The sequence below is a fragment of the Microplitis demolitor genome, chromosome 8, assembly GCF_026212275.2.
Source record: "Microplitis demolitor isolate Queensland-Clemson2020A chromosome 8, iyMicDemo2.1a, whole genome shotgun sequence".
NCBI classification, from domain to species: domain Eukaryota; kingdom Metazoa; phylum Arthropoda; class Insecta; order Hymenoptera; family Braconidae; genus Microplitis; species Microplitis demolitor.
In genome coordinates this window covers 8,389,580-8,405,727 of record NC_068552.1, presented here as the reverse complement: position 1 = coordinate 8,405,727, position 16,148 = coordinate 8,389,580, and positions in this window count along the sequence as shown.

The window sequence follows — 16,148 nt, the reverse complement described above, 5'->3', positions numbered from 1 at the left end:
TCCTGACGAAGAAGCCATAGCAGCTGTAAAACGAGGAAGAAAACCTGGAAGTAAAAACAAACCTCGGGTTAACAGCGCTCCACAACCTCGTGATACAATTGCATCTCGATTACGAACGAGACGGGCTACGGAGCTGACACAAAACCGGAAAAAGTAAACTATTGTGAAATAAGTACGACTGAACCTGACGTCTCAGAAAGTATCGAAGATGACGTTTTCGAAGTAAATCAACCAGGGCCATCATCAGCACCGCAGGCTCCAGCCAACCCGGAAGCGGAGATTGGGCCAGAGCTCGGATGAGGACTAGAAAAAACAGATGAAGAGGAAGAAGAAGCAGTCCGGCTCAGGAATAAAGAATATCTTCTCAACGAATCGGAGAAAAGTTCCAGCGATCAGGGGGATGAAAATACTCCTAAAGCGATAAATCGACACCAAATGCGCGAAGATTTGAGAAAATCATTTGAACGCTTCAATAAAGCCCTAGAAAAACGAGCAATTAACGTTTCAGATGAAGAAGCGGATCGTACTGTGCGCCCAGAAGATTATTACAATCCACTGCCGGTAGTCAGCCCTCAAGTAGCCAAGGAAGTCAGAAAATATCTTGAACGGGGCTACTTATCGGACGAACACGACGAGTCTGAAGAGTCAGACAAGTCCGACGAAGAAGCAGAAGAAGAATCCCTTCGTGAAAATCAAGATATAGAAGAAAATGAAGATTCAAGTGAAGTCAGCTGCTCTGAACCAGAATTCCAAGTGGAAATAACCCCTGCAACTCCACAGACACCGCAAGCTGAATTCGAGAGAAATATCTCACCGCAGGAAGAAGACCTTTGACTCCTATGTGGAAGAACACGATGCTGAAAGCTGCGCAGGCAAATTGCAAGGAACTTGACTATGACGATCATACAAAAAGCTTTTATTGGAAGGACACCGGAAGTTCTGATGACAATAAATCTCCAGTCATCGCGAGGCCTTCTACCTGCCAAACTCTGAACGTCGAAGATGTTCCTGCAGCCTCATCCAGTGTGGCACACGTGGAAACGCCCAAACGCAAAGTGACATCCACAAGTAAAAATCTAAGATAAGAAAAGACCTTGCTGAACGAGAATCAGCAGCCCAGTTCACCAAATCGAAACTCTCCAAATGATCGTATAATCATAGCAGAGAGATCTTCTCAATCAGACCAATCAGTTGCCAGCCAATCTGATAGAACCACAGTGAATCAAGTGGAAGTACATCGAGAACAAGACGACGGAAATGCTCAGGTAAATGAATATGACCCTCTCCACACGACTCCACCAGAAGTTGTTGACGAACAACTGGGGGATGAGCCGGAGATGAATGTTGATTGACCTCCTAAACTTCCGAATCAAGCTCCGTCGTACGTATTTGATCCTCCTTTCTCAAATATAGCGGAGGATTTGAGTGATCAACGCTATTCACCACCGGAAGTTTCGTCTTCTTCGAGCTCCGAGTCTGATAGACCTCGGAAATTACCTGAAATTCGAATCGAATTCAAGGACAGTCGAGATAGAATTACTTATGTGAGAGACCACATGGTACATTTCCTGTCTCTGGATTGTGAGTTGGTGGAACCAGTTTCACGATTGTGAAGAGATCTCACTTTCATCGATCAGGAAGACCTGAAGACAGCCAAACCAAAAATGGGTGATGTATTAATCACAAAATTGGGTTAGTGCTTTATCTTCACGGTCTTTGTCAAGAAAAATCATTTCGAAAAAATCGATTTGAATAATTTAATCGAGGGATTACGAAATTTAAGAGTGTCCATGTTCAAACACGAAATCCATACATTCCGAATGGCGAAACAGGGTGATAAATTCGATGATATAAACATTAAGCCTTATCTTATACAAGAATTGGGAGAATGTCCTATCGAGGTAACACTTTGCGAAGGAAATATAGAAGTTCCTACCGAAGATTTACGCGATAAAATCATTGAAAAAAACCACTGCAGCCCTATTGCGGGACACAAGGGTGTCGTGAAAACTTATTGGCGAATTCGAGAGAGATTCTACTGGCCAGGCATGGAGGAAAGAATCTATAGATTCATCCGGAAATGCGAAATCTGCCAGAAAAATAAACTCACCCGAATCAAAACAAAACAACCAATGATGATAACCGATACTCCCTTCGAACCCTTCGAGAAAATCTCTATTGATACTGTTGGACTACTTCCTATGACTAGGAGTGGGAATGTCCGCATATTGACTATTCAGGATAACTTTTCGAAAGCCGTAACAGCAATCCCGATACCTAATATCCGATCGACAACAGTGGCAGAAGCCCTTGTAGATCGTTATATGTGCTATTGTGGTTGCCCGAGAGTTATCCTCTCACATAAAGGTACTTCATTTACCTCTAAAATAATACAACAACTAGCGAAAGCTCTAAAAATCCAAAGATTAACGACTTCGGGTTATTACCCCCAATCAAACCCCAAATTCTCTAGAAAGGAGCCATCAACCACTGATAGATTTCTTAAGAGTAATGTCGGATAAGTATCCGGACTGGGATCGATATGTGAGTCTTGCGGCGTTGAGTTACAATACCAATGTGCATACTTCAACCAAATTCACTCCATTTGAGCTGATGTTTGGTCGAAGAGCCCGGTTACCAACCCAATTCCCCAATTATTCCAGAATCGAAACTTATTCCGACTACCTCGCCGATCTTATGAGTAGACTGTCAGAAGTCAGAGAAATCGCTGCTGATTGTCTCAATAAGGCAAAACAAGATTCCAAAATTCGTTACGATCGACACATACACGCCAAAACTTTCAAGGTAGGCGATTTCATTTATGTTTTAAAGGAACCACGGAAAAATAAACTCGATGTTTATTATACCAAACCCTATGAAATCGTCGAAATTAACGAATTTGGGAATCTGATCTACCTGAACGATAAAGGGAACCGCAAATTGGTAAACCCTAATAATGCTAAACCTGCTTTCGACTATAAGGCTAAACCTTTATAAAGTTCTCTGTTTCAGATCCTCTAATCTCTTACCATCATGAGACAATTATTGATATTCCTGATCATCATCATCCAAGGGGGTCAATCCAAGAACGACTTGATTATCCAGCCACTGGCAGACAACCTGGGTCTACTGTATGACCCGTTTAAGATTGGTAGAAGAAAACTGGTGCATCATTTCTTCCATTAACGTCCGAGGATTGGTCGATATGTATCCCTTTAAGTGGGACCATCTCCACTCGACCATGCTAGGCTGTACCAAAATTATCGGCTCTGAGTCTTGCATGCACTACCTGAAGATGGACCTGATAACTGAAATACAAACCGCAATAAACCAAGCTAAAAGCCGCTTGGACCAGCTCCTTGAAGAAACAACATTTAAAACTCCACCGTTTGACCGTAATCAACGCGCTCCATGATTCGGGTTCGTCGGCACAATTGCCCGAGAACTGTTTGGAACCATGGACTACGAAGACAAAGAACATATCACCAAAGACATCTACAAATTATACCAAGACAATGCCGAAATGGTGCACCTAGTACAGAACGCCACTCACCTCGTCAAGAGTGAAATTAATACTATTCTCCAAAGCGAGGCGCAAATGCAGTCCAATCTGAATAATCTCGCAGACGCTACCACGAACTTTATGAATTCCACCAATAATTCCTTGGGTAAACTCGCATATTTGATGAAAGTCATGATGCTGGGGGATGAGCGAAAGGAGATTGCCAGTAACCATCTTCGAGTCCTGAAGGAAGCTGAAACCATCATAGAGGAAGCCAAGGCCGGCCGACTCTCCCCACAAGCTATATCACCAAGTCAACTCTACCGAGCAACCGTCGGCATCATGAGGAAGCATCCAGATTTGAATCCACCTCAACCAATTGATCGAATGGATATCTCAACCTTGTCAGCTGTGTCTACAGTAAAGGTAGCAAGGGCGAAAGGTTATCTACTTATCATAGTAACCCTACCCCTGTTCCATAAAATTCCGTTACTATCATACGAAATGAGACCACTGCCAAAGCCAGAAAATCCGAATGGAAAAATTCAAACACTGACGATACTACCATCGAAAAGGTTCCTAGTTACTGACCCAGGCTTGCTGAGATTCTACCTAGCAGAATCTAAATATATCAACAAATGCAAATCTATCGGGAACGATTTGTCTTGTCGTCCCGACATACCATTCCAGTCTGCGGAAGTCCAAGAAGAAGTAGACTTCGAAATGAAGCTGCTTTTGAAATCAACTGAAGATATCTCAAGAACTTGCAATGTCCGCATCATCCCAGAGTGTAAAACCACTTGGATCAAGTTCTATCAACCAAATTCTTGGGCGTATTCGACTTGTAAGGAAGAAAAGCTAATCTTCAAGTGCTTAAATCCAGTTGCGAAAGAATATCACATCAACGGAACAGGAATGGTCCATGTTCACGGTAGATGCGAAATTAGAAGCGAAAAATATATAATCAAAAGCATAGATGAAGAAATCACTCAGCTGAATATCACCTTGCCAAGGTTAAACTTAACCTTGGAAACGCTATCAACGAACTTAACAGCTGAACCCAAAATATCTGGATTTCTCTTCAAGAAAAATGTCGATCCGTTAAAAACAGTAGACAAGTTCCAACCCTGAGGAGCAGGATTGGAAGAAACGGAAAATCGAATGTCCGAAATATCGTTACACCATCAAGAAGACGATATCCATCGAACGATGACGGTGGGAAACATGTCCATCCTAGCTGTCCTGCGTGTCATCCTCGTCGTTCCAATATTCTTCAAATGCTGCGTATGCTTAAGCAAGAAGCGCTGCTTCACCTACAAGAAAAACAAGCAGCCAGGCGAGGTACATCCCAAAATAGTAAAAGAAACCAGACGTACCTCAGACTCTAAATCGAGGTCTGTCCAAATCAAGGACCAACCAGAAGTCATCGAGCTCCAGGAAACTCCACCAGCTCTTTCAAGTCGTGTCGTTTTCTCTGCAAGTAAATCAGCAACTCCAACTCGTACCACGAAAGGCCTTCGCCTCTCAGATTTCAACGCTCCGATCTAATCATCCTAAACAAGATAAGAATAATGTATAAGTCAAATCAAAATGTCACGGAAAAATAGAAATCCTCTTTTTAGGTACTCTAAATCCAAACCCAAAATAATTTTCGGGCCTTTCTGTGACTTTACAAATTCTCATACATTTACCGACGCTTTACGTCGTCTTGAAAGAGGATTCCTATTTTACCGGCATAACATTTTAAGAAAATTATATTACTATATTCTAATTAAGGAAATATTTAAAATCTAAATTTATAAGATTAAGTTTTAAAAAATTATATATCTAAATTCAAATTCATTCAAATTATAACAAATTTTTAAGTCACCTGGACATTTGAGAAAACAAAAGAATTGATAATTCCTGTTAAAACTAAAGAAATTATTTTTAAATATCTAACTAAGAGACAAGTGCTTACCTCTCACAGCGCATGCGCAACTCCGAACATTATTAACATCCGCTTCTTACAGCCGTTGACATAACTCCTGAGAAATCTCCATTCTCCACTAAAATTCACCTTTTAAACAAAACCTCAGTTCCAGGAAAACACCCTTAAAACTCCTATTTCACCTCCTATAAAAAAAAAAAGAAATGAATGCAATAAATAGAAAAGATATTTTTTTCTTAAAAACAAACATCAGGTCGTTACTCACCTCATTATGGTCACATGTTCCTTACAAATTTTAATTAACTTACCTGGCAAATTGCGCCATTTAATAATAATAATAATAAATTTAAAAGAAAAGAGGAAAAGAAAATAGAAACCGCTTTTTCTCTCCGTTTACACTCGCATATTATTTATATCCGAGATTGTATACGGTTATTAAAAAGGATGGGTAGGTTCTGGGTTAAAAGAAGGAACAAACGATCTTCAAGCTCATTTCCTCTTTATTGAAAAGAGAAAATTGATAGCCAAATGTGACCCGAAAGTAATAACATCTCCTGAGTCACCCAGCAAACGCTGGAAATGACCAAATTGCACCATTTTAGTCCTCAGATTTTTCCCCCTCTGGCTCATCTTTCCCATCCTCCTCAAAGAGCCAATATATCGGTATCCAATCTTCCATCCAATCATCTAAATCCTCGTCCTTTTCTCTCCAAAGATGTTTACTCCAGGCCAGGAAAAGCTCACGCTTTAATCGGTCAGGACAGTAGGGCAGAGAACCACAGCTTAAATAATACTGGACAAACGAATAGAATTATAACGTTATAAACACAATTGACCTTGATTTAACAATTAAACACTTACGTGAAACAGATCATTACGCACACTACACGAGTAATAACACTCACAAATATGAATCCTGGGATCCCAGATTGCTAAAATCCTCCAAATTAAGTAAATTCGGCATAGGATTTTACAAAATAATAAATGGAATTCTCAAGGTCGTACTTTTGACCGAAAGACGTGCACATTGTTTCAGTTTCACATCAGATGACTGAATGCTCGACTTTGCGTATAAACGCCCAGTCAGCAGTAATAAGACGCGCTAGCTGTGAGAATGTTTATTCAATCATATGAAATAGAATTTATGAATGAAATAATGAGAGTAATGCTTAAAAACTTTCAAAATTACATTTTTAACATTTTGAAATTCACTCAAAAAAAAAATTTATTTCTTTAAATTATAAAACATTAACGCCTTTAAAAAAAAAAAACCAGGTGATGGAGGAACCTTCACACTGGAATGCGTTCTGTGATAAGACGGTAGCCGGAAATCATATTCGCTCATGCAGACGCAGCAAAATCTAACTAACAATTAAATATCACTAGATGTCGGCTAAATACAGATTTCCACGGTAACTGCAAATTATTCCCTCCGGTTTATTTCTTTATTTGAACACCTTTTAGTTTTTCAAGGTCACACAAAAAAACATACACACACACACACACACACACACACACACACACACACACACACACACACACATACACATATGTGTACACGCTATATGCATGTGGAAAAATGTAATAATTCTGTCATCCTAATTTTTGGTGAATATCTTATGTAATCCTTATATTTAAATATAGCTATTATTTTGTTGATGGGAAAATAATAGATCTTAGAGGAAAACTATATAAAATAATATAATAATATATAAAATCATATCATAAATATTTGCAATTGTGACGTCACGACGTCTTATTCCTGCTGTCAATCAATTATCATACATGCTATGCCATCTGGCTACGCATAAATTAATTAATTAGCAAGTAACTTCCAGCCATCATTACGGCTGATGATTTTTAAATATGAATTTAAATTCAAATTGTTTTGGTAAAATTATTATTGGAAAAAGTTTAATAATAAAAAAAAAATGTTGTTTTAAATTTGAATATAATTCAAATTTTTACGTTTGTTAATTATTAATGAATAATAAAATTTATTAATAATTAAATTATTGTTGAATAAAATAAATATTGAAATTAAAAATAAATAAATATGAAAAATGAAATAATGAAAAGAAACAATGAAATAATTCAATTTTTATAAATATGAAATATGAAATGAATTGATGAAAATACATAAATAAAAAAATAAATAATGATGATTAATAATCGAAAATAAAATGAAATTATGAAATATGAGAAGAATATTATTATAAAAAGTATGAAATAAAATTTTAAAATAATAAAAATATTGATAAAAATTTTTGTATGAAAAATAATTATTATTAATAAATTTATTAATAAAAATAAAGAAATATGAAATGAAATAATGAAATATTTATAAAGAAATAATAATTATTAATAAACAAATAAATAATAATTAAAATGAAATAAATTATAAAATATTAAAATAATAAAATGAATTTATGGCAATAAAGAAAAAATAATAAGAATCAATAAGTATTGATTTGTGAATTCGACTCCAATGCTTTATGCGTTGTTGCTAACTGCATTGGAAGTCATGAAAAATATATATACATAAATAATCATTATAAAAAAATATTGATTTAATTATAGCTAATAAAATAATTGGTATAATTAAATAATTATTGGAAGGGATGTTACTACTCGGTAACAGCTCTTCTGGAAATCGAAAAAGATTTCAGTTTCCTAAGTGAGCTCATTCGTCATTGACGAAATTTTAATTATTTAAAGGCAAGGTCCTTAATTTTATTAAATCATTGTAATATGATTTAAATATTTATAAACTGAATTATAAAAATATAATTCAGAATATTTTTAAATAATTATTGAATTATTAAAAGTAATAATTTATTTTAATAAAAAAATTAATTTGATAAATATTCCATCAATTATCAAGTTCAAGTTGAATTATTGAAATATAATTCATTCAATAAATAAAACTCAATATTGATAAAATTTCATCAATTATCAAGAGTTAAGAAAGAAGAATAACAAACAAAAAAAAATCAAATAAATAATTATTGATAACAATAATAATAATCAAATAAATCAAGGTAACAATTTAATTGAATAAATATTTAAATAATAATTGATTGATTTAAATAAATTAAATAACAAGTGAAATCGAGAGTTAAACGATTTTATAAAAGTGTAAAATTGTAAATTGCATTTAATTGTCTAATGTAAACTAAATTTAGTTTGTAATAATTTTTAAATAATTATTTTGATTTAAATAAATTTGGAAGTTGTTTTAATTTTGCTTTTATTATTTTACTTAATTAATTAAATTTTGTTTTACTTAATTTTTATTATTTTAATTTATCTCTTAGAGAACAAAACATTTTTATTTTCTTTTAAATTAAATAAACAGTCAACCTTGTAGCTCCGTCCCAGTTATTTCGGTAGGCGAAGGCTAAACAGGAGCGCTACTCTTAATATGTGTTATTTTGACGTAACATATATTAAAAATTTTTGGGGGCTCGTCCGGGATACATAAGGATGCTGTTCATTTTTAATTAAAATAATAAATTCAACATCAATAATGATTAAAGTAATTAGTTTATGAAAAGAAAAGAAAATATTTAAAAAAAAAAAAATTAATTGAATTTAAAATCTATTTGAATTAAATAAATAATTGAAATAACTTCATTCAAAGAAAAATGATTCTCTATGTCCGATAGAATAGTTACTCGGAAATTTGCAAAAGAAAATAATATAGATATCAATCTGGATCCTCCGGAAGAAAATCCAGGTTCATCCACTGAAAAGCAAAGAAATCCTTATCGACCTAGTGGAAGACGTTCTCTAAAAGATACCTCGATTCCACTTAGTTATTCAAATTTTGTTCAAAATAATAATTTACATAGTACTAACCAACTAATTAATGAAAGTATTGAAGAAAATCTTAATCAAAATAATTCTGAATCTAATCATTATTCTAATATTGAAAATGTTACTGAACCACTTGAAAAATTAACCTTAAATCCAATGGAAAATGATGAAGTAAATATAAATAATTGCACAACAAATAATTCTGCACAACATTCTACAGCTGATTCTACAAATAATAATCGACACAATGCACCGTTAAATGATGAACAAGTTTTAAATAACGATAAAAATAACGATAATAACAACAATAATAATAACGATAATAAAAACAATAACAATATTAATAATAATAATCAAATCAATAACGAACAACCAGTAAGAATGGCTCTTTCAGCAAATCAATTTATTTCTTTGCGTGACGCGTTAGAATTTGTACCCGAATATGACGGTGAAAATATGACACTTATAGAATTTATATGCGCTTGTAATGAAGCTTTTGGTTCTTTACCAAGAGATGCTCAACCTAATTTGGTTAAATTATTGCGAAAAAAATTAAGAGGTGATTTGAGAAAATCTATAAACTGTGCAACAATAAATACAAAACAAGAATTTTATGACTTTTTAAGGGGAAAAGCAGCCCCAAATGAAACAGAAATGCTATTATTAGGTGAATTAGGTCGCGTTTTTCAAAAAGACAGGGAATCTGTTTTAAAATATTCTAATCAAATTTGTGATATTGCAACACAATTAGTTGAAGTACACAAAAGAACACATACACAAGCAGAAAATAATGCTTATGCAATACAAGTAGAACAAAGAGTAGTAGAAAGTTTTTTAAATGGTCGTAATCCTGAAATTGAAAGTAAAATTCGAAATTTAAATAATCATTTTCAAGGAACACTCGATGAAGCTATTAAAATTGAGCAAAAAATTAAATTAAGAAAGGAATTGAGTGAATTTGAAAATATAAAACGAAAAGGCAACGAAAAACCCGTGTTCCTTTGCGATGAAGTTAAACGCGAACACATTAATTCTCAAAAACCTCATCTAATTACTAACAAAAACAAGATTTTCACACTCAAAATAAACAATTTGACAATAATAAAAATTTTAATCAACAATTAAATTTAAGACGAACTGTTATTTGTCAATTTTGCGATAAACCAGGTCATACTGCTGATAAATGTTTTAAATTATTAAATTCTAGAGAAAGATGTCAAATTTGTAATAGATCTGGCCACAATGCTAAAGTTTGTAGATTCAAACATGAATTTTTAAATGACAATTCTAAAAATGTTAATAAATGTTTAACTTGTGGTAGTCATGAACATTCAAGTAATAACTGTCCTAAACAAATTATTAGTTGTGATTATTGTAAAAAAATGGGTCACAGAATTAGAGATTGTTGGAAAAAAATAAATGATGACGAAAAACAAATGAAAGAAAATCATCCTTCAACCTCTAATTCACACTTTGGTATTTTCAATAGAATTCCAATCAAAACTATTTCTGATAAAAAAGAAAATCGCGTTGAACAAATTAATTTAAATAAAAATAATAAAAGTCCAACAATTTTATTAGGATATAGCGTAAATCCTAATGTTTGACAAATTTATGTAATGTTAGACACAGGTAGTGGTCTTAATATTTTAAAAGAAAGTTTTTGTCCAAAAGAAGCAATTTTAGATAAAACTAAAATTATTAAATTACTTGGAATTAACGAAATTCCAGTCGAAGCATTAGGAGAAGTTGAATTAGATTTTCTTAAATTAGAAATTAAATTTTTAATAGTTCCTGACGATTTTCCAATCGAGCAATCGGGAATATTGGGTTCGAATTTTTTTTGACGACGCGAAAGTACAAATTTGCTATAAAGATCGCGTTATAAAAGTAAATAATAAACAATATTTTTTCTATGATACTGATGAATCTATAAATATATCATTTAATTGTGAAAAATTAGTGCAAAATAATAAAATAAATTTTCAAGATAAAATTTATCCTGTCACTATTGAAAAAAATCTAAAAGAATAAAATGAAATAAAGAAGGAAGAAATAAAAGAAGACAAAAATGAAACGAAGAAAGAAGAAAATAAAATGAAGAAAGAAGAAATGAAAAAAGAAGGAAATGAAATGAAGAAAGAAGAAAAAGAAATGAACAAAGGAAAAATAGAAACTGATGAAGAAAGAGATGGAGAAATATTAATGAAAATCGAAAAAGAAGACGAATCTGATTTTGATGAAGATATGCATCAAATAATGGCTATGGGATTTCAAAATTTTAATATTTATGGAAGTGATACCGACTACAATTCAGACGATGAAGCGGAAGACGAATCCAAAGAAGATAATAAAACAAAGATAAAAATAAATGGAGAAACTACTAAAATTTTTAACAAAAATAAAAAAGATAATAATCAACCTGAAAATGAGAAAAATTTGAAAGAAAAATCTGAAAATATCAACACAATCAAACAAAAAAAACAATCAAGAAAATAATTCAAAGGAAAATTCCAATTACAATATTGAGAATAAAAATTACAATTTACATGAGTCGATCAATGAATCCAATAAAGAAATTATATATGCCCAGCGAGTATTAGTTATCAACAATGCCCATGAGAACGAAGAAAAGAATCAAAAGAATGTCACAGGACACTTTTCACATGATACTGATGCAATAAATAAAAGTAAATCACGTTTTGAAACAATAAAAGAGGTGTTAAATATTAAACATTTAAATAAAATTGAGAAAGAATCTCTTAACGATTTAATAAAAGATAATACTGAAAGGTTTCACCTTCCAGGTGAATATTTACCTGCAACAAATAGAGTTGAACACGAAATTTTAACTACAGATGAAAGACCTGTTAATATTAAGAATTATAGAATTCCTTATGCTTTAAGGGAGGAAATCAATCCACAAATTAAAGAGTTATTGGAAAATAATATTATTATGGAATCAAGGTCACCATACAACAGCCCAGTCTGGATAGTTCCAAAGAAACCGGACTCTGAAGGAAGGAAACAATGGAGAATGGTAATCGATTATCGAGCGTTAAATGAGAAGACGATTAAAAATGCATATCCACTGCCAAATATAACTGATATTATTGATAGTTTGGGTGGAGTTGAATATTATTCTGTACTAGATTCATCATCGGGTTTTCATCAAATTAAGATGAAGGAAAAATATCGACATAAAACTGCTTTTTCGACTATTTTAGGTCATTTTAAATTTTTAAGTTTGGTTTTCGGCCTAGCAAATGGTCCAGCAACATTTCAAGCATTAATGGAGGATATTTTTTCCGGATTAATCGGTGTTATACTATATGTTTTTATGGATGATATAATTTTATTTTCAAGAACTTTACAGGAACACATTGAATGATTAAAAATTGTTTTCCAGAAATTAAAAGAAGCAAATTCAAAATTAAAACCAGATAAATGCAAGTTTCTCAAACGAGAAGTTTGTTATTTAGGTCATTTAATTAGCAAAAATTCTATCAGACCTGATCCAAGTAAAATTGAAGCTGCAAAGAAACATCCAGTTCCTACTACTCAGAAAAAAGTTCGTCAATTTTTGGGTTTTACTAATTATTATAGAAGATTTATTAAAGATTTTGCAAAAATAGCTAAGCCATTGACAAAATTACTTCAAAAAGATGTCAAGTTTTTATGGAATCAAGGAACTCAAGAAGCTTTTGAAATATTAAGAAATAAATTATGTGAACCACCTGTATTAAATACACCTGACTTTACAATGCCATTTATTATTACTACTGATGCATCAGGTTATGCGATTGGAGCAGTTTTATCACAGGGACAAATCGGGGAAGACACTGCATGTGCATACGCTTCAAGAGTATTAAGGGACGCTGAAATAAGATATGAAACATATGAAAAAGAAGCATTACCTATTGTTTTTGGTGTAAAAACATTTAGACCATATGTTTATGGTAAAGAATTTATTCTAATTACAGATCATAAACCATTAGTTTGGTTTCAAAAAGCAAAAGATGTGAATACGAGAGTTTTAAAATGGAGATTAAAATTAGGAGAATAGAATTTTTAAGTTATTTACAAACCAGGTAAAACAAATTATGTTGCGGATGCTTTATCAAGAAATCCAATCAAAACATAAGAATTTGAACAAATCAAAGTAACAACAAGAGCTGCGGCAAAGAAACAAGAATTAAATACAAGATCACAATCAACAACCACAACAACTGACGAAATTAATAAAAATAAAAATTTAATAAAGAACAAGCAAGATATACAAAAGAAAGTAAGTGATAAAACCAACGATTCAACCGACGAAGAAATTCAAAATCAACCAAAAGCTATTAAACGCAAGAAAAAAGTGAAACAAAGTCAAAAAAGAAAAGAAACAAAAAATCAAGATTTAAATCAAGAAAATGTGAGTAGTTCTTTAAGTTCAGACGGAAATATTGAAAATATAATAAACGAACAAAACAATAATAAAAAAGATTCATCAGATCATAGCGATTCAGATATAAAAGAAAATTTAGAAACGGGAAATATTCGTAATATACACTGAGAAAAAAAAGTACTATTTGCCAAACAATAATTTCTTGGTTCAAGAAATCCGTTCAAAATATTTATTTTATCATTATTAATTATCAATTCCTTGAGAAAAGAGCATCAAATTTATTTTTGTTAATATATGAATTTGATATTATATTATGAGTAAACAAAAGAATAGCTTTACTTGAATTAAATAAAAATTATTTCCTTCAATTCTACGAATTCTTGAGACAAAATTATATATTCTTGAAAATTATCAAGAATATATGTTCTTATATCAAGTAAATATTCTCAATAAAAGTATTTTTTTTCTCAGTGTAGTTGATATTAAAGATTATTTTCATTTCAGAAAAGATAATTTAGCATATTTTATCAGCACCAATGGTGAACCATGCGATAATGGCGCAATGAAATTAAAAGAATAAAATAAATTACCGACATTTAAAAATTTAGAGCTAGGAAAAGTAGTTGAAAAGAAAATTAAAAATAAATATTATTTTGCTTTATCTATTCGTGAAAAAGAAAAAGAATCAATTGCAATATTAATTGAAAATTTAAAAGTAATTTTTGAAAATTTAAAAGAAACTTTAGAAAAATTTAAATTAAAAACAGTAAGTTTCGCAAAAAGTGAAAATATAGAAAATTTACCGTGGAATAATATCATAACAGAATTAAAAAATGTTTTTGACGGAACTGATATTAAAATTATGATTTGTTTGGGTACAATTATTTATGTTCCTAATGAAAAAAGAAATGAAATTTTTTATGAAATGCATAAATCACCAGTTGGGGGTCATAAAGGGGTTATTAAAACTTATCAAAGAATTAAAAAAAGTATTATTGGGAAAATTTGAAAAATGATATTCAACGAAGAATTCAACAATGTTTAGATTGTCAATTAATAAAATTGGTTCGTGTAAAACATAGAGAACCTATGATTATTACCGATACTCCAGCCACGTGTTTCTGGAAAATTTCTATGGATATTGTCGGGGCAAAACAAAAAACTAAAAGGGGAAATGAATATATTTTAACTATTCAAGATTTATTTTCTAAATTTTGTATTGCAGAAGCATTACCTAACACTTTAGCTACAACAATTTCAATTGCTTTTGTTAAAAGATTTATTTGTGATTTTGGTCCACCAAAAATTATTCTAACCGACCAAGGTCGTAACTTTTTAAGTGCTATTTTAAAATGCGTAGCAAAACGATTCGGTATTAAAAAACTTAAAACTACAGCTTATCATCCTCAATCTAACGGTTCATTAGAACGATCGCATCACACATTAAACGAATACCTTAAACATTACTCATCCATTGATGAAGAGTGGGACGAATGGATTGAGTTAGCAACATTTTCATATAATACAAGTTATCATGAAGCAATAAAAAATACACCTTATGCTATTGTCTTTGGACAACAGTCTAGATTACCTTCAAGCGAACCAATAAGAGAATATGAACAATTACCTACAATGCAAGGTTATTTAATTGATTTAATCACAAGATTACATGGGATAAGATTATTAGCTTATCAAAATTTAGTTGACGCTAAATACAAATCAAAAAAATATTACGATAAACATTGTAATCCACAAAATTTAAAAGTAGGTCAATATGTCTTTTTACAAAGTGGACCAAATCCAGGTAAAACAAAAGATCAATACTCTGGACCACACAAAATTCTTGAAATTTTGGGTAAATGAAATGTTAAAATTCAAACAGAAAAAAGAATTCAAATAGTTCACATGAATCGATTGAGATATTCATTCATAAATCCAGAAATTACACCAATTAAAAAAACACGAAAACAAAAGAAAAATAGCGATGAAGAAAATTCTAATTAATTTATGTTTACAGATGATTATCAATATCACTTTTGCGATTTATTTTATTTTATTATGGTCATCATCAGTGAATGGAATAATTGGGTATGATTGCGGAAGATTTTCATCAAATTCAACTACAATTTCAATTACAGAGGTGGGAGATTGTGATATTCATCCTAAAGAATTAAATACAACAGAACCATTTATTCAATTATTACAATTAAAAGAATATTCTTTGACAAAAGTTATTCAATGTAAAATCGAAGTAGATCGAAATATTTTTTATTGCGGGGCTTATTCTCATATGTCAGTCGTACATAGTGGACATGTGGAATATATTGAAGAAATTTAAAAAGAAAGATGTTTAGATATTCATAAATCGGGTTCATATAGATTCGGTACGTTATTTATAACTGGTTTAAAAATTAATAGTACAACTATGCGTGGTGCAACACTCGCAGGATCAATCGGTAATGATGGGACGTGTAAAGGAGGAAGTTATTCAGATTTTTATGGAA